The following is a 19,939-nucleotide window of genomic DNA, read 5'->3' on the forward strand; positions in this document are numbered from 1 at the left end:
GAGGGAGGGGCTGAACACATAGCCTATGGAGGCAAAATGTTTACATTTTCACTAAGGGAATAAAATTCACAAGGATTTCCATGTAAACACCCACCAGTACAGTACTCCAACCCTGACCCCCAACCAAGACCACCAAAAAATAACGCTCAGAAATTACTGCGCGTTAATATTCAGATATCATGTTTTGTGTTTATTTATTTTTGGGGGGACATATTCTGTAATGTTCTAGACTTTTGCCTGACTGCTCAGGGGAACAGGGCTCGGGGAACCCTCTGGGGTTCTAACCATGGATCCTGGGGCAGCTACTCCCAGTTCGACTAATTTTTTTTATTTTATATTTTTTATTTTTTATGTTAAGTATTTTTATTTTTTAAATTTATTTATTTATTTATTTTGAATACCCATCTCTCCACCAGTGACCGGTTCCCACCACCGTGGATCCCAGTATGCCTCCCACCCCCCACCCCCCACCCCAGACTGATATTTTTTAATTGCACAAAACTTCCAATTGCTGGAGTAGCTCCAACTGTTCATGTATTCTGTTACAACAGTTGAGCATGAAACTAAGTCAATCAAAAGCCCAGAATGGGCCTTGGGGTAACCCAGAATGATGCTCAGGAATTGAGGAATGGAAAGCATTCTATGTGTAGTCAATATTCCTGTCTATGTGTTTGTATATCTTCATATCCAGTGGTGTTCTCAAGCTACTCTTAGCTCTGTGCTCATCAACTCTTCAAACAGTGCTCAAGTCGACAATGCACTGAATTCAACTGGGATCTAAAATAGATCAGCCACATGAATTGAAAGTCCCTTCTTCGCTCTGTAGCTGAGTGGTCATTGATTAGTTTAGTAGTGGATGAATTATGCAGCAAAAATTAAATTCTTTCAAAATTTGAACCAGTGCTCAAGAAGAATTATAGAGTGGGTGTGCAGGAGAAAGTCACTTTTTCAGTTGTGTTGACCTATTGTTCAGCTATGAGTTTTAGTTTATTAGAGGAAAATATGAATAAAATGTATAGTAAAATGGAGGGCTGGAGCAATAGCACAGTGGGTAGGGCATTTGCCTTGCACGCAGCCCACCCGGGTGTGATTCCTCCATCCCTCTCAGAGAGACTAGCAAGCTACCAAGAGTATCCCACCCACATGGCAGAGCCTGGCAAGCTCCCTGGGGCGCATTCGATATGCCAAACACAGCAACAACAAGTCTCACAATGGAGACGTTACTGGTGCCTGCTGGAGCAAATCAATGAACAGTGGGACAATGGGACGACAGTGCTAAAGTAGTACAGTGTTTAATAGTAAAACACAAAACTTAGTTATTTTAGAAGTTTACTTTTTAGTTTGAAGAGTTGATATCTGTATTTATAGACTTAATTTCTTGCAATCCCTCACAAGGGCACCTGCCAATCATGGAGTGAAATAGGAACAATGGCTTAGGGTGCACAAGAATGGTGTGGTTTATGATCAATACTTGATTGCTTTGTATAATCAGTTTTATTATTTTCTATGTCAAGGCTTGCTTCACTTTATGTCGACGTAAATTTACTGGGTGTTGAAAGATAGCCCCATGACAAGTGGGCCCTAGCAAAGCAAGTCCCAGCCCATATCCCCCCTGCAGCTGCGGCAGGTTGACAACACCAGGTACCCCCATCTCCTCCTTGCCCCTGGAATTCGCCAGGTAAGGCCACAAGGCTGGAAAAGGCCTAATGAGGCATCTCCTTGCCATGGAATCCGCCTAATAAGGCCACAAGTTCAGAGAAGGCCTAATGAGGTATTTTCTTGCCCTGGAATTCACCTAATAGGGCCATAAAACCCGAAAAGGCGTAATTGACTGCCCGGTGGGATGGCCTGGTGACAGGTACAGAAGAGAGTGGCTGGTGCTGATGGCTTGTTGCAAAATGACTGGCTGCCTGCGTGCAGTATCTAATGTGATAATTTAAATGTATTGGGTGATTTGTGCGTGGGCATTTCTGAAATGCGCGGGAAGATGGCCTATAAAAAGCCCCCTTTGAAGAGGCTCGGGGCTCTCTGTCACTGATGGTTTGCGGTCATGCTGTGAGCCCAAGCATGCTCAAATAAACCTCTTGCTTTTGCATGGACTTGGTCTCTCAGAGTTCTCCTTGACAGGTGAGGCTGTCATGATCTCGGACCCTAACAGGTGTCAGGATATGGGACATATGAGTTAACTAATTTTGTGGGTGCTTATGAAAATGACACGTGTGTAGGATGTGTTTTTTCCTCGCCTGTGCTTGTGGTGGGAGGCTGATGCTCTTGCCTAGCAGGACTGCCCTCCAGATGCTGTGAATACACTCCTCCAAAATTTATTTGTTGACGTCTCCTTGTCTCCTTGGTTCATGACCTCAAAAACTTTGAGGCTCATGTGATATTTGATGTGGACTGAAGCACAACAGTACCTGTGGACAGCTGCAGAGATTTTTTGGCAAGTAAAACAGATTATATTTGGAGGGGCTTTTGAAGGTGTTGAGGGGAAGTGAGTGAGGAAGAGAAGAAAATCAGAGAGAGGGAGTAACGCGTTCAAGAAAGAACACAGGCCTCTCCGCCCTTGGGGAGAACCCCTACACACATCCCAGTATTAGACATGGAAGTATGAAAGTACACATCTCAAGAGGGCGACACATGTGCTGGGGCACTCCACGTGCTTGTGCCCCTGGGCATAAGGAGCACATAAGACCGGGCAGCATATAAGTCGCTACAGAGATTTTTTTCAAAGAACCACTTTGTATATGCTTTGTTCAAACCTTTACTCAGTTGCCCAGGGTGTCTGAAGAACTGATGTCCCCAAATCTCTCAGATTTGGGTATTAGGAGTCCTTTGTTCCTCCCAGGAAGTCACTAACGATCTTCTCTCTGGGCCTTTAAATCACTGTTCGGGACTTTGTGGAAGAATGGACGCAGTGCTAGTGACCCGAGCAGGCCTGCACACGACATGCCGAGATGGACCACAAGGGTCATGTGAAAGATCTCAGAACAAGCACATCATTTTCAGGATCAGTGAGTTTTTTATTGTTTTTGTTTTCTTCTTTGTATCAATTTGGGAAGGGGCACACGAAGAAGTGCTCTGCGATGATTCGTAGTGGGGCGCCAGGAACCACATGGGTGATGGGGATGGAACCCAGATTTCCACTTCATACAAAGCAAGTGCCCTTCCACTGCACTATCACTAGGGCCCACAAACCAGTTCTCTGACACCATTAAGACTTGTGCTAACTTTCTAGAGAAGGCACACTCACAGTATTCCACTATTATGAAAAATACTAGAATTTTTTAAGTTTTCATTTGACTCATTTCAGTGTCTAGGGAGATTAAGTTCCTGCATTCCCAGCATCAGGCTCTGGACTTCCTCCTAAGTTGTCGAGAGACCATAGATGTGGTGGTTGGGATGGAGCCTGGACCTCCACCGTTGAAGTCATATGCTTGCTCCACTGAGCTATCCCAACAGCCTAAAAATATGTCTATTCTATTATGAATCTTGCCAGCTACCTCATATTGATGACCTCATTCTCAATGAAACTGCAGCAATGCCAAATCCTGAAGCTGTGGTTTGAGTTCTGAAATTGATCACAGCAAGCCAGATAATAATTAATCCTATAGACCCTGGATGAATAGGCCAGCAGGCGGATCTCTGTGGTTCTCTCAGTAAAAACAGGCCCACAGAAAAGAGAAGATCCTCTGGGAGGAACACCGTGAGGAGCCTGACAGCCCTCATAGTAATTTGTGGGCTTTTGTATTTGTCTAGAACCAGTGATATCTGGGGGAGCATGGAGTGCTGGGGATCAAACCATGATCAGTCATGGGTAAGAACAACACCATCCCCTCTGTACTGTTGCTCCACCAAAACCAGCTTTGTCAATGGCTCAATAATTCACGTTTAAGGATTAAGGCTGAAGAAAATCTCTTAGTGAGTCAGAGTGAGAACAGCAGGTAGGCACACAGGGTGACAGGGAGAGATCGCTGAGCACCACCCAAAGGAACCCCTGATGACCATCAGGAAAAAACCCTCTGCAACACCAGGCCCCACAACAAAATAAAAGTACTTTTTCCAGTTTGCTCAAAAACCAAGCTAATGATCCGAGGCAAAGACAAGTGTAGGGACAGAGATTGGGGGGGGGGAGGTGGTTCTGCTGCTCCTGAAAAGGGCACCCCGACGTTGCGGGCTGTGCAGCCAGGCTGGTAAGTGACAGAGGGAGATGGGACATGGAGGGTTCCGAGTCTCATGGGCACATGACAGATGAAGAAGAATGGAGCAAAGTGAAGAAACAAAGCAAGTTTTCAAGATGCACAGTTTCGGAGAAGGAAGGTCAGCGTAAGCCCGACACACTCACCTGGATCCAGGAGCCCAAGGCAGCCGGGGTCGGCAGCACAATTCACACAAGTTCAGGGCACCACACACTGCGCAGTATCCATGCCAGGGAGGGACCGGAGACACTCACCTGTGTTGGGATCGGAGATCACCCCTGAGGATTCAGACAAAGAGTCCGGCGGGAATGCAAACCACACATCGAGATTTTATTATCCAGCTAGCTGGGCCCTCCCGTTGGTCGTCGATTTGCTCGAGCGGGCCCAGTAACGTCTCCATTGGAGACTTTGTTGTTACTGTGTCTGGCATATCGAATACTCTCGGTAGCTTGCCGGGCTCTCCGAGAGGGGCGGAGGAATCGAACTCGGGGCTGAAGCATCCTAACACATAGGTCAGAGCTCAACCCTGAGTGCTTATAGTCAAGGGTTTATATAGCCATCCTGGGCTCTCAGGCCCCAGAAGCAAGCTCAAAGAAAAGAAAAAAAAACTTCCAAAAGTAGATATAACTTCAAGCATTCCAAATACAAACATGGGAGAAAAAAAAAATCAATGTCATACTTCAAGAAAACATATTGTCAGTCAGATCCAGGATACATGAGACTTGTATATCAAGAAAATATTCCCATAATAAAAAAAATAAATCTTGGGGCTGGAGCGATGGCACAGTGGGTAGGGCGTTTACTTTGCACTCAGCCAACATGGCCGACACAGGTTCGATTCCCAGCATCCCATATGGTCTTCCAAGCACCGCCAGGAGCAATTACTGAGTGTATGAGCCAGGAGTAACCTCTGAGCATCGCCAGGTGTGACCCAAAATGTAAAAAGACTATCAATGTCATACTTCAAGAAAACATATTTTCAGTCAGATCCAGAATACATGAGACTTAAATATCAAGGAAATATTCTCATACATCAAGACAGCAAGAATTCCTATAGGTCAAGGCATGTTATCAGTCAGACATAGGACACAAGATACAGGTGTGTTGACTCCTAACTCTCCAGTCCTGTGTCTGTGTAAACATCAGGGGCTATTTCACGCCAATTTGCTCCGTTAAGTCATATCCTCAGGGCCAGAGTTGCTTCCCACCAAATTGTACTTTCATCCAATTAACTCGTTTATGTCATATACCCTTCATGGCCGATCGACCAGGGTGAGAAATGTTTGGCTAGGTGCTCTTTACAACCAGGGTGACAAATGAGAAATGGTGGGCAAGCTGCTTCTCACAATTCATTGTACCTACGAGGACTGTCCTCCCATTGTTCATTGATTTGCTCAAGCAGGCCGAGTAATGTCTCAATCGTGAGACTTGTTACTGTGTTTGGCATATCAAATACATCACGGGTAGCTTGCCAGGCATTGCCGTGTGGGCGAGATACACTCGGCAGCTTGTGGGGCTCTCTGAGAGGGGCTGAGGAATCAAACTTAGATCGGCCTTGTGGGTCTCATGCAAGCCAAATGGCCCCCTCTGTGTTATGGCTCCAGTCCCTCTTTGATACATTTTACGGGTTCAAGCCACATGCAAGGCACTGGACTAATACCCATTGGATTATCGTTTTTTACTTTTCTCTTTATTGTGAGGATTTTCCTTTACTGAATCACCATGAGCTATTTACAAAGCTTTCATGGCTAAGTTTCAGTCATTCAATGATTGAACATCCAGCCCTCCACCAGTGTATTTTTCCACCACCGAAGTCCCCAGTATCCCTCTCGCACCCCCACCCAACCCCACATGCTGCCTGTATGGAAGGCACTTTCTTTTTCATTCTTTCTCTACTTTGGGGCATTATGGTTTTCAATACAAATACGAAGAGGTTATCATGTTTGGTTCTTTGTCTACTTTCAGCACACATCTCCCAACTCTTGGGCAGTGCTCAGTGCTCAGTGCTCAGGGATACCATCCCTAGCAATCCCTCCAACCATCATTGATCTAGTCACTGGACTCTTTCTTAAGCTCCTTATTTCTCACTTTTCTAGAAATAAATAACAGTTTGAATTCAAACAAGTTAAAGGCTTTGTTTACCAAATCAGTTGGGGGTGTGCAAAGCAGGAAAAAGTCAGTTCATTTGTACTTGAGAATTGTAACATAAAGAATGACTAGGAGTGTTCATTATTAAGAGATTAAAGTGTTAGATCTGCAGTATTTACAATAGGGTTCCCCAACCACCACTTGGAATAATTCTTGAGTGAGTAGACCAGAATAACCCCTCAGCCTCAAAGGGGTGGGATCCAGAAATGGAAAAAAATGGCCAAAGGGCAAGCTGTGAGGATCTCAGAGATGATGGAGGCATTGTTCATCCCAAAGGCTGCCGGAGATTGAATGAATCATTCAAGGTAAATTGAAATTCCGATTTTAGGGACTGGAGGGCATTTGCCTTGCACAGGATGACTGGGATACGATCCCAGCTTCCCCTCCCAAGTCCACCCGGAGTGATCCTGCCTTCAGAGCCACTGGGCATTTCTGGCTGTACCCTTACCCTCAACTCCCCAAAAAACAAGTCTGTTTTGTGAATTGAACAGAAAGGTCGATGTCAGGGTGAGCAGGTTTATGAATGACAGATGTGTCAATTCAATCTCTGTGATCAAGGCTTTCTATGCCTGTAGATGATTTTCTGAGCTCACCTCCAGTATCACATGGTTCCTTGCTACCACCGGCAGTAATCAGCTACCTGGGCAGCACTGGGTGCTTAGTATTTCCATCTTTGGAGTGGGTGCCAAAGCCAGCAGTACTCAGGGCTTATTCCTGCCTTTGCACTCCGGAATCAATCCTGCTGGGGCCAGGCTCAGAGGGCATACACGGCAGTGCTTTGGGGACCATATGGGGTTCTGGGTCTCCAACCCATGTCAGCTGTGTCAAAGCAAATGCCTTACTTATGCTACCATCTCTCTGGCCCCCACCATTTTTTTAGCTTTTTGGGTCGCATCCAGCGATGCTCAGGAGTTATTTCTGCCTCTGCATTCAGGAATCACTCCTGGCGATGCGTGGGAGATCATGGGATGCTGAGGTTCGAACCCAGGATTGACTGGGTGCAAAGCAAGTGCTTATCTGCTGTACTATCTCTACTACCCTGATTTAAAAGACTTTTCTCAAAGTAATTGTGTCATCTTTTTCCAATGTCCAGAAAAAAATCCCATGCTTACTAAATACAATGTTATTTCTGTGGTTTTGGAGAGTGGCTGGGCCACATCCAGCGGTGCTCAGGAATTGCTACAGAAGGTGCTCAGAGCACTGTATGTAGTTATGGGGATATGAACCAGTGCCCACCATATGCCAGGCAATATCCATACTAGCTCTTCATTTAAAAATGTGATTGCAAAGAAGCTGTGTAACAGTACTCCCGGGGCTGAATTATCTGCCCTTCTCCCCTTCAACACTTCCTATGTTGAAGTCCTAACATCCAGGACCTCCTAATGGTTTGGAAGGAATTTATGTAGGCAGGCAGACAGATAGGGAAGGTTCTCTACCAAGGTAATGCCAGTAAATTTCCCGGGAATAGCTGTAAGTTTGTGAAGGCCAACCCTGCAGAAAACGGAAACTAAGGCCTGATCAGACCCTCACTTATGGCCAGAGAAGCTCCTGCAGAAATAAAAGGCCAGGGAAAAAATTTCAAAGAAGACCATCACCTCTCCCAACGTCCCTAGGCAACCTCCTTACCAACAACGGACTTTTACCTAGCTTAAAACCCCACATGAGTGCAGGCTGGAGAAACCCTATAAAGGCCACCTTGAACAAAGGAATGGCGCGCAAATGCTGCCTGAGCCCATGTGCTGCTTGTACCCACATGGGTGAGCACATGTGTCGCCCACATATCCCCTCTAGAGATGTGGACATTCATGCTTTCCTGTCTGATACTGGGGTGTCTGTAGTGCTCTCTCTGCCCTTGGAGAAGCCCAGGATGCCTCCTGATTGTGTTACTCTCCACTCTCCAACTTTCTCTCCCTCCTTCCCTTCAAAACCTCCAATTAAAATCTGTTCAACTTCACTGCTTGTCTTCATTAAACAATGAATACGACTCCTGAAATTCTTTTTTGAGAGTCGAGACAAGACCCCAGTAATCTGTAGGTGAAAACGGATGTTGGAGCTATAGGTAATAGGCTGGATATTTATTTTATTTATTTATTTATTTAAAGATTTTATTATTGAAACCCTGTGAGATAGACCCTTACAAAGATGTCCACGTTAAGATTTTCAGTCATACAGTGTTCCAACGCCCATCCCTCCACCAGTGTACATTTCCCAGCACCAGTGTGCCAGGTTACCTCCCGTCATCCCCCACCCAGCCTGCCTCTACAGAAGACACTTTTCTTCCCTCTCCCTCCCTTCTTTCCTCCCCACAGTCAGCAGATTTCTTGAAGTTTTGAGGAGACACATCCACTGGTGCTCAGGGCATCAGAACCCTCGCCTGTGTGTCCTGCACACTGACCACACACCCAGTCCATCTTTTTACTTCTCTGTCCAACAGTGCTCACTGACCACATTGAGGCATTTCTGTTCTGAAATGTAAGTAGTTCACTTGGATTTTATGGGGGTTTTGATGTCCCTTCGGAACATCTGAGTACATGTCCCCATATCTGGCCTAACCACAAGGTCATAACAGGGTGCAGGTGGGAGTTACATTATCTATTCTGAGCCAGCTTTTGCAACTCTAGCTTTTACAGCTTTTAGTGTTTTCTGGTTAACTCTTTCCTACCACTTAACTCTTTCATGACTATTAGCCTGGGTGGCCCTTACAGATCCTCTCAGAATGGGAGAAGCATGCTGAAAATAGACTATAGACCAAATATGATTGCTACTCAATGCCTCTTTTGCAAACCACAACACCCAAAAGGAGAGAGAGAAAACAAAATGGAATGCCCTGCCACAGAGGCAGGGTGGGATGGGGGGGATAGGGGGTGGGAGGGATACTGGGACCCGTAGTGGTGCAAAATGGGCACTGGTGGAGGGATGGGTACTTGATCATTGTATAACTGAAACCCAAGCACAAAAATTTTGTATGTCTACAACTGTACCTCATGGTGTTAAACTAATAAAAATTTTAAAAAAAGAAAATTCAGGATTAGCTGGTAACAGGTGTAAAGGTATAAAGTGGTGGGAGTTGAGGATGAAGAGGAGATGGGAGGATTAAAGTCACAGGAATTGGGCCGGAGTGATAGTGCAGTGAGTTGGCGATTGGCCTTGCGTGTGGCTGTCCTGGATTGGAACCCCAGCATCCCAGATGGTCTCCCAAGCATTTCTGAATGCAGAGGCTGGAGTTACCCCTGAGTATCTTTGCGCGCGGTCTAAAAGCAAATCAAAAATATTGAAAAAATAATAAAATCACAAGAATTCCTGAAACATGGACTGGGCTCAAATCAGCTTTGCCCAAAAGGTGAGAGAGAGAGAGAGAGAGAGAGAGAGACAGAGACAGAGAAACAGAAATCGACAGAAACAGAGAAGAAAAGTGCCTGCCATAGATGGGGGTGGGCAATGGGAAACTAGGGAACCGGTGGTCGAAAATGTACACTGGGGAAAGAAAGATGGCGGCTGCACGGGAGCCTTGTGGACAGCAGTTTTGAACCGGGGGTGGGAGCGGCAGGGACCTCATGGGAAGGGGGGCGTAATGGGCCGTCCTTCACGCCTGACCGAGGTCGCCAGCTGCCCCCCACGAGCGGCTCTCCGGCACGGCCACGACTCCAGAGCACAGAAACCAATCTCTTAACTATCTAACTTTTAATAGAAATTCTTCCAGGGTTAATAAGTAAAATAGCAGAAATCAATAGCAGCCGCGCGACATCATTTTATTCTTAAACCAAGTTGTAGAAAGCAAATCATTTCACAACGCTGATTCAGGATGTCTGATTGGGGGAGGGGTCGTAAACTCTATACAATAACTGTGCATCTTCTATCAAAGCAATGTATCTAGTCAAAGTAGATAGAGTATTAACTAGAACTCATCTGCCTCACAGGAATTGGGAGGGGTGGGAGGTGGGGTTCTATTGGGGTTCGCGGTTAAAAATAAGTATTGGTAAAGGGAAATGTGTTTGATATTTACATGACTGAGACCTAAACCCGAAAGCTCTGTAACTTTTCCCACAGTGATTCAATAAAGAAAGAAATTATAAAAAAAAAAGAAAATGTACACTGGTGAAGGGGCAGGTGTTGGGACATTTTATGACCGAAATCCAATCATAAACAACTTTGTCACTGTATTTCACTGGGATTCAATTAAAACAAATTTTTAAAAATAATAACCATAAAAGGGGTTGGTCCAATTTTTTAACCCTTTCTTGTTCTCTGGTTGCACTCAGAGGCTACTTCCAGCCCTGTGCTCTAGGAGAGTCACTCCTGACAGTTAGTGGGGGACCAGGCATTGCAGGGATCCAACCTGGGTCTCTGGCATGCAGAGCACTCACTCGGCTCTTATCTAATTTCTTAACATGCAAACTGGTGGGCCTGCTCAGAGGGAAGCACGGGAGCATGTGGGTGCTGGAGGACTCTTCCGGCTGCTGGAATATCTCCAGGATTGGGGTGGTGGAGCCCCGCAGCCGCTTCCCATAGAGAGTAAACAATCTCTCAGAAACAAAGAGTGGCAAATGCACGTTCACATTTGCATGGAGGAATCTAGGAAAGAGACCCAACGTGATGAACACTAGCAGAAGCACAGAACAAGGGAGAACAAAGGACAGGAGACTACCCCAGTCTGTGTTGTCCCACTTCTACAGAGGAGGAACTTTCTGGTGAGGTCTGTACCTTAGGGAGTCCCGTTACCTCCACAGTGGACGCGTTCCTGATTCTGTAGGATTTTGACAAATGAATGAACCACTTCCACACAAAATTCTAAGGCTTAAGAAGTGAGTTTACTGTACATTCAAGTCAGTCAAGGAAAACAAAACTGTACATCGCCCACCCCAAAGTCCAAGCATCTCCTCCTGCCCATTTATGACGTCACTCGTCCTGTCCCACGATGGCGAGTCCTGAGTACGATGGCCTGGTCCTGTCCCTCGCCGTCTGCTCACCTCCAGTGTACGATGGTCTGGTCCTGTCCCTCGCCGTCTCCTCGCCTCCAGTGCATGATGACCTTGTCTTGTCTCTGCACCGTTCACTCTCCTGGGTCTGGAACCTGTGCTGGCCTGGAAGCTGTCACCTATTTCCTCCCTGTTGGACCCTGCTGCTTATCTTATTGGGCTTGTCTGGGACTGTCCCCGACAAGCTCCTGAGCTTTCCTCATCTTTATTAACAGTCGCGTGCACATGGGCATGGAACTTTGCTACCCTGTTCTCTCTGTGGCCAGGGGTGAGGAGCAAATAGAGTGTTGCCCAGCTCGAGAGATCGGGGGTGTTCCTGTTATTTGCTGCTTTGCCCCCTCCCCTCCCAGCTCTCCATGACCTGTTGTGACAGGAAGCAAGACTGAGAACAACCCATTAAAGCAATCAGTTGTCCTGGTCTCTTCAAACTTCTCCCACGGCAGCATTCCTTCCACACACACACACACACGCACACACACACACTCCCCACCCCTGTCAGCTGGTACCCACAATTCCCTTCAGGATCAAGAGCAAAGTTCTATCTTCTGTATGGACTTCCTGCTGAAAAAGGGGGCTGCTGAGTTTTCCTGGGGCCCCTGCGTTCTCTGACTAGGGCAGGACTAAGAAGTTGACCCTCAGAAGCTGAGCAAGTTTATCTGGCAGCCAATCAGATGCTCTCTGGAGTTGCAGAACTCAGGGCGACAGGCATGAAGAGGAAATCTGAGGTCACGGTCACGGTCACGATCCTCCCGTTGTTCATCGATTTGCTCGAGCGGGCCCAGTAACGTCTCCATCATGAGACTCGTTACTGTGTTTGACATATCGAATACGTCATGGGTAGCTTGTCAGGCTCTGCCGTGCGGGTGAGATACTCTCGGTAGCTTGCCGGGCTCTCCGAGAGGGGCGGAGGAATCGAACTCTGGTCGGCCATTGTTAGCCATTTGTAAGGCAAATGCCCTACCGCTGTGCTATCGCTCCATAATTTATGACTGGCAGGAGCACACTGGGAAACCGGAAACTAGTGTGTGGGGGAACGTAGCCAAGTTCCAGGGGTCTGGAGCAAGTGTTTCTGGACCTCTAATGAGCCAGGAGCCGGGGTGTCCTGGGGTTTTTTCGAGAGCACAGGTTTCTCAACTCTGACATGCACCCCCAACCTTAGTTCCTGGGGCCACAGTGACAGTACAGTGGATAAGGCAGTTGCCTGGCACACAGCCAACCTGAGTTGGATTCCACTCGAGCACTAAGAGACTAAGGGAAGCACTGGACATTTAAAACTTACATCTTATTAGAGAAGAACCCAAAAAGCCAATGCTTTTTGTTCAGGCACAGATCTGACACTTCGTGCTTTTCTTAAGAGAAAAAAAAAAACCGTTAGCACTGGATCAGAAAAGTAAGCACTCTATCTCCTAGGGCAGAGACCCATATTAAAATTTCCTGTGTATAGATGTAGGCAACATTCAGGATTAAAGTTTCCTGTGTATAGACGTAGGCAATATTCAGGGTTTTCTTTGAAAAAGCAAAGCCATAAGTTACTATCTTATGTATTCCTCAGTTAACGGAAAGGTAAGAATCTAAGACATTCATGAAAACAGCAAAACCCACATCAACCACTTTTTCTGTTAGAACCGAGACCCAAAGGACCACCTTTGCACTCATGCAGGAATACTGTCACTCCTTTTGAAAAGGTTAGAAACAAAGTAGCCAGTGTTCTTGTCAGAGAGATAAAACAGAAGTAACCATCTTTAAAACCTCATCTCCCATTCCTTCAACTTCTTGTTCGTGAGGTCTAGAGCTCCTCACATGTTTCAAATATTTTCTAGATCCATCCCCTCAGGCCCACAGCTTGGTTGTCAATACTCCCTTCCTTGAACAAGGCCCCTTTTCACATCCTGAATCCAGTGCAGTTCTTCCCCACTCCAAGGATTTCATGAAGCCACAGAGAGATGCTAAGGCACTTGCCTGGAACATTGCTGACCCGGGTTCCATCCCCAGCACCCATAGAGGACCCTGAGCCAGCCAGGAGTGATCCCTAAGTGCAGACCCAAGTCAGCCTTGAGCATCACTGGCTGTATAGTGCAGAAACCAAACCTTGAAAAACCACAGAACTAAACAGAAAAAATCGTGATCCTTGTCCCAGTGAACTTTCCCCCATGATCCTGCAGTGGTCACTGAAGTGGGTTATTTCCCATGAGGACATTCATTCTGAGTTGTGGGTAAGAAAGATCCGATGACTCATTTTCCCATCTGTCTAGAGAGCTCAACTTTGTGTTGTTACATCGTTCAAGGTTTGACACTGGGCCTTCTGATGTGGGAACGAGATCTGAGATGGGGCTGAGGCTGGGATCAGGGCACCTGACTGAAGAGGAGAAGGTCACACCCGGCGATGCTCAGGGGTTACTCCTGGCTCATACAATCAGGAATTGGTCCTGGCAGTGCTCGGGGGGCCATATGGGATGCTGGGAATCGAACCTGTGTTGGCCATGTTTGCTGCATGCAAAGCAAACGCCCTACACACTGAGCTATCTCTCCAGCCCCGAGATTGATTTTTTTTATTATGGGAATAATTTCTTGATATACAAGTCTCATGTATCCTGGATCTGACGGACAATATATTTTCTTGAAGTATGACGTTGATTATTTTTTTTTCTCCCATGTTTGCATTTTGAATGCTTGAAGTTATATCTACTTTTGGAAGTTTTTTTTTCTTTTCTCTGAGCTTGCTTCTGGGGCCTGAGAGCCCAGGATGGCTATATAAACCCTTGACTATAAGCACTCAGTGTTGAGCTCTGACCTATGTGTTATGATGCTTTAGCCCCAGCTAGGTGGATAATAAAATCTCGATCTGTGGTTTGCATTTCCGCTGGACTCATTGTCTCTCTGAATCTTCAGGGGTGATCCCGGATCCCAACAAAGGTGAGTGTCTGCAGTCCCTCACTGGCAGGGATACTGCGCAGTGTGTGGTGCCCTGAACTTGTGTGAATTGTGCTGCCGACACCGTCTGCCTTGGGCTCCTGGATCCAGTTCAGTGTGTCAGGCTCACGCTGACTGTCATTGTCCTAAACTGTCCATCGTGAAAACTTGCTTTGTTTCTTCATTTTGCTCCATTCTTCTTCATCTGTCATGTGTCCATGAGACTCAGAACCCTCCATGTTCCATCTCCCTCTGTCGCTGGCTGCACAGCCGGCAACGTCAGGGTGCCCTTTTCAGGAGCAGCAGAACCACCTCCCACCCCACCATCTCTGTCCTACACTTGTCTTTGCCTCGGATCATTAGCTTGGTTTTTGAGCAAACTGAAAAAAAGTACTTTTATTTTGTTGTGGGGCCTGGTGTTGCTGAGGTTTTTTCCTGACGGTCATCAGGGGTTCCTTTGTGCGGTGCTCAGTGATCACTCCCTGTCACCCTGTGTACCTACCTGCTGTTCTCACCCTGACTCACTAAGAGATTTACTTCAGCCTTCATACTTAAACATGAATGAGTGAGCCATTGTCAAAGCTGGTTTGGGTGGACCAACAGTACAGCGGCGATGGTGTTGCTCTTACCCATGACCGACCATGGTTTGATCCCCAGCACTCCATGCTCCCCCAGATATCACTGGTTCTAGACAAATACAAAGGCCCAAAAATTACTTTGAGGACTCTCAGGTTCCTCATGGTGTTCCTTCAAGAGGATCTTCCCCTTTCTGTGGGCCTGTTTTTACTGTGAGAACCACAGAGATCCACCTGCTGGCCTATTCATCCAGGGTCTATAGGATTAATTCTTATCTGGCTTGCTGTGTTCAATTTCAGAACTCAAACCACAGCTTCAGGAGTTGTCATTGCTGCAATTTCATTTGAGAATGAAGTCATGAAATATGTGTTAGCTGGCAAGATTCAGAATAGAAAAGGCATATTTTTAGGCTCAGTGTAGCAAGCATATGACTTCAACGGTGGAGATCCAGGCTCCATCCCAATCACCACATCTATGTCTCTCGACAACTCAGGAGGAAATCCAGAGCCTGATGCTGGAAGTGGAGGAAATTAGTCTCCCTGGGCACTGAAATGAGTCCATTTGAAACTTAAAAAAATTCTAGTATTGTTGATACTAGTGGAATACTGTGAGTTTGCCCTCTCTAGAATGATAGTACAAGCCTTCATGGTGTCAAAGTACTGGTTTTTGGGCCCTAGTGATAGTGCAGTGGAAAGTACATTTGTTTTGTATGAAGTGTTCACCTGAACTCCATCCCCATCACCCATATGGTCCCTGGTGCCCCACTACGACTCATCGCAGAACACTTCTTCGTGTGCCCCTTCCCAAATTGATACACACAAGAAAACAAAAAGAAGAAAAAACTCACTGATCCTGAAAATAATGTGCTTGTTCTGAAACGTTTCACATTGTCCTTGTGGTCCATCTCGGCATGTCGTGTCCGGGCCTGCTCAGGACACATGCACTGCATCCTTTCTTCCACAGAGTCCCGGACAGTGATTTACAGGCACAGAGAGAAGATTGTTAGCAACTTCCTGAGAGGAACAAAGGATTCCTGATACTCAAATCTGAGAGATTTGGGGACATCGGTTTTGCAGACACCCTGGGCAACTGAGTAAAGGTTTGAACAAAGAATATGCAAAGTGGTTCTTTGAAAAAAATCTCTGCAGCGATGTATATGCTGCCTGATCCCACTTGCTCCTTATCCCCAGGGGGCCAAGCACATGGAGTGCCCCAGCACATGTGTCGCCCTCTTGAGATGTGTACTTTCATACTTCCATGTCTAATACTGGGATGTGTGTAGGGGCTCTCCCCAAGGGCGGAGAGGCCTGTGTTCTTTCTTGAACGCGTTACTCCCTCTCTCTGATTTTCTTCTCTTCCTCACTCACTTCCCCTCCACACCTTCAAAAAGCTCTCCAAGTATAATCTGTTTTACTTCCAAAAAAAATATCTGCAGCTCTCCACAGGTACTGTTGTGCTTCAGTCCACATCAAATACCACATGAGCCTCAAAGGTTTTGAGGTCATGACCAAAGGAGACAAGGAGACGTCAACAAATAAATTTTGGAGGAGTGTATTCACAGCATCTGGAAGGCAGTCCTGCTAGGCAAGAGCATCAGCCTCCCACCACAAGCACAGGTGAGGAGAAAACACATCCTACACACATGTCATTTTCATAAGCACCCACAAAATTAGTTAACTCATATGTCCCATATCCTGACACCTGTTAGGGTCCGAGATCAGGACAGCTTCACCTGTCAAGGAAAATTCTGAGAGACCAAGTCCATGCAAAAGCAAGAGGTTTATTTGAGCATGCTTGGGCTCACAGCATGACCGCAAACCATCAGTGACAGAGAGCCCCGAGCCTCTTCAAAGGGGGCATATCCTTGATTCGTAAAATAAATTCAGTTGTACATACAATACATATCCTTGATTCGTAAAATAAATTCAGTTGTACATACAATACACTGTCCTCCAACAGTGTAGAATGCACATTCTCTCAAGCTCACAGAGAATACTTACAATGACTGGCCAGAACTAATATTAATACCAACAAATTACAATAAAAGCTGGTATCATATAGCCTGATTAAACATAGAACGTAATTGTTATAGAGACAACACAAATTCCTGAAAGTTAAATAATAAATTTCTATTTACTCATGAGTAAAAGAAACTAAAATGGAAATTTGAGAGTACTTAGTTTCTATTTATTCACTTTTACCAGGAATTGTGGTTTGGGCCACACACAGCTATGCTCAGATCTTATTCCTGGCTTTATGCTCAGAAATCACTTCTAGTGTGCTAGGATTTGGGAAGAAGGTTATTGGGCTTATCTGATGCCGGGGGAAAACTAGAAACACATGCAAGGCCTAACTTCCTAAAACACCTCTCTGACTCTGAAAGTTAGTTTTTTAAAATACTGCATTTCAACATTAGTAAGATAAAGTTTATAAGCTACTTGAGGGAAATCTATAATTTTGAGTACATACATTTGTTTTTCTAATGTCTGAAAATTCAGCAAGTAAATTTATGTAATTAAAGAAAGTGATCAGGAAAAGAAGTAAAATAAAGTAAAGTAAAATTTTTCAAAAGGTGATAATAAATGCAAAAGCATAAATTCATGATATAGAAAACAAATAAATAATTGGGATAAACCAAATAAAAAATTGTTTAACATGAGTAATACATTTTCAACTACTAAAAAAATTTGAACAAAGAAAGCTCCACCGGTCCCCCCAAAGGTACAAATAAAACAAGAATATAAATGAGACATGTTGGAATGGTCAATGGTCAACAGAGATTAAAATCTACTAAGGGATATAATGCACAAATGTAAATATATTTGAAAATTTAGGTAAAACATGTAAATTCTTAGAGAATGCATTTATTGTAATTTTTTAAAAGAGAAAGAGGATATCCAAATGATCCTATATAAAATTGAATTAGTGCCCATACATTTTTCATACAAAAAATAATAATAAGCTCTAGAGGATTTTCAGGTGAGTTTTACCAAATGTTCAAAAACAGATGATTCCAATCTTACATGAATTATTCATTGAATATTAAGAAAGAGCCACTCCCAATTCATTTTATGAAGTGATGACTATGTATATGTAAAATGTTAATGCTTCTCATTTTTTAAAAAAATTATGTTTATATCTTTCATTTTTAATTTCTTCCTCTATCTGGAACTGATTATATGTGTACATATACATATATACGTATACATAGATTGATATAGATGTTGATATTGTCTTAGTACCATTTATTTAAGTGGGGGAGATGCAAAGAGATGAGAGAGATGCAAAGAGCCTCAACAATAAAGAAAAGGAGCCCTCATGTGCCCGAAAATACTAGAAAAGGTAGGCTTCAATAAAAAGATGATTCTTTGGGGATGAAAGGGAGTTTATCAAATGAAGAAAGTAGGAGAAATAAAACACAGAAGTCGTATTTGTAAAATCATTTTTATAAAGGTATTATCAGTAAAATTCAACTGGAAGTATGTTTCTCAAAGGGAAAATATTGCTGGAGGAAAAAATAAATGACAGAGCACATTTATGCATTCATTAGGAATCAATCTTTCTTTCCTTTTCCCTTTCTCTGTCTTCTCCTTCAGTCTCTCTCTCTCTCTCTCTCTCTCTCTTTCTCTCTCTCTCTATCTCTCTACCCACCCCCAGCCTCTTTTCCTCTCCCTTTCCTTTCCTTTGCCTTCTGTCTCCTGGTTATTACGAGTGACATATTCCATTCAATGACAGCAAAAAGAACTCTACTCTTTCTGGTCAATGGAGAGGCTTTTCCATAAAACATAGCAAATACTTCAGTAGTGTGGGTAACCTGCTTTGGTTTGAAGCATGCTAAATTATTCTGTATCTTAGACAATGACATAATGCCATTAATGTGTGTGCCTGTGTCTACGAGATATTATTGTAACACCGTAACACTGTCCTGCCATTGTTCATCAATTTGCTCCAGTGGGCCCAGTAACGTCTCCATTTTGAGACTTGTTATGAGACACTATATAAATTCTTAATTTTACGAACTGAGAAGAGCAGTAATGATATTTTTCAATGAAAGCTATGTTTAGGCAACTCAGTGATTAAAAAATAAAATAAACAAATTGTTAGCTTGATATCCTTTATCTTTATTTTACAGTATTAAGTTGATATATAACTCTTTTGTACAATGCATTTATGAAATTTAAACCCATGCTCTCATTTACAGAGAAGCTCAAATGATCTGTCGGAAGATATAATGGTTTCTTGGTAACAGGTTTGATAGTGAAAGAATTTTCAGAGTGCTAAATTAATGATTAATATATTAACTATTCCAAGCTTTTCTATTCAGATTTTTCCTTTAATGCATCAAATGGTCAATATAAACTGAACATTTAACATAAAAAAAAAAAGAAAGGACGAGTCAGGAGTATTTGGAGCCTGGACCTTTAAGACTCTGACCGGAAGTGTCGGTGACGTCACGGAGCCCCGCCTTTCCCTGGGGTCTTTGGGGCGGCAGGATCTCCCGCCAGGCACCGGAGTCGTCGGAGCGTGAGCAGTCGGGGAGGGGCGGGAAGGGGCGACCAGGCGGACTAGGGGGTCCCGCCCAGTTCCTCCTCAGCCGCCTGAGAGAGCCGCTCCTCAGAGCCTCCTCCTCCGCAGGCTCGCTCTGGGCACCCTGAGCCTCTGCTGTCTCCGCCTTGTGAGCGGGGGTCGCTCTGTGCCGAGCGGGCGGTGGCCCCTCCCCTGGACGCCCAGCCCCCGCCCAGAGGTTTGTCCCGTTTATTCTGGATTTTATGGAACAGGGGGCTCGGCTGGAGGCGTCTCCCTGGGCAGCTGTGAAGGGGCGGTCCGGGAGGCGCTGAGGAAAAGTGGTTGAGGAAGACGCCTGTGGGCTAGTCTTGCAGGGGTCACTGGCCTCCCACGCAGCCTCCTCCCCCAGGTAAGCCGTGGGAGGCGTTTGTTTCGTTCTTGTTTTCGAAACAATTTTCGTTCAGGGCTGACTCCTGGCTCTGCCCTCAGGGATCTCTCCTGGCGGTGCTGGGGGACCCACAGGGATGCTGGCTCGATCCTGGTCAGCAGCATACAAGGCAAGTGTCCCCTCCATGTACGTGCCTCCTGCCCGGTGGGGTGGGGGTGGGGGGGGCGATTCCTCACTCG

The sequence above is a fragment of the Sorex fumeus genome, unplaced genomic scaffold (assembly GCF_029834395.1).
Source record: "Sorex fumeus unplaced genomic scaffold, SorFum_2.1 ptg000041l, whole genome shotgun sequence".
NCBI classification, from domain to species: Eukaryota; Metazoa; Chordata; class Mammalia; order Eulipotyphla; family Soricidae; genus Sorex; species Sorex fumeus.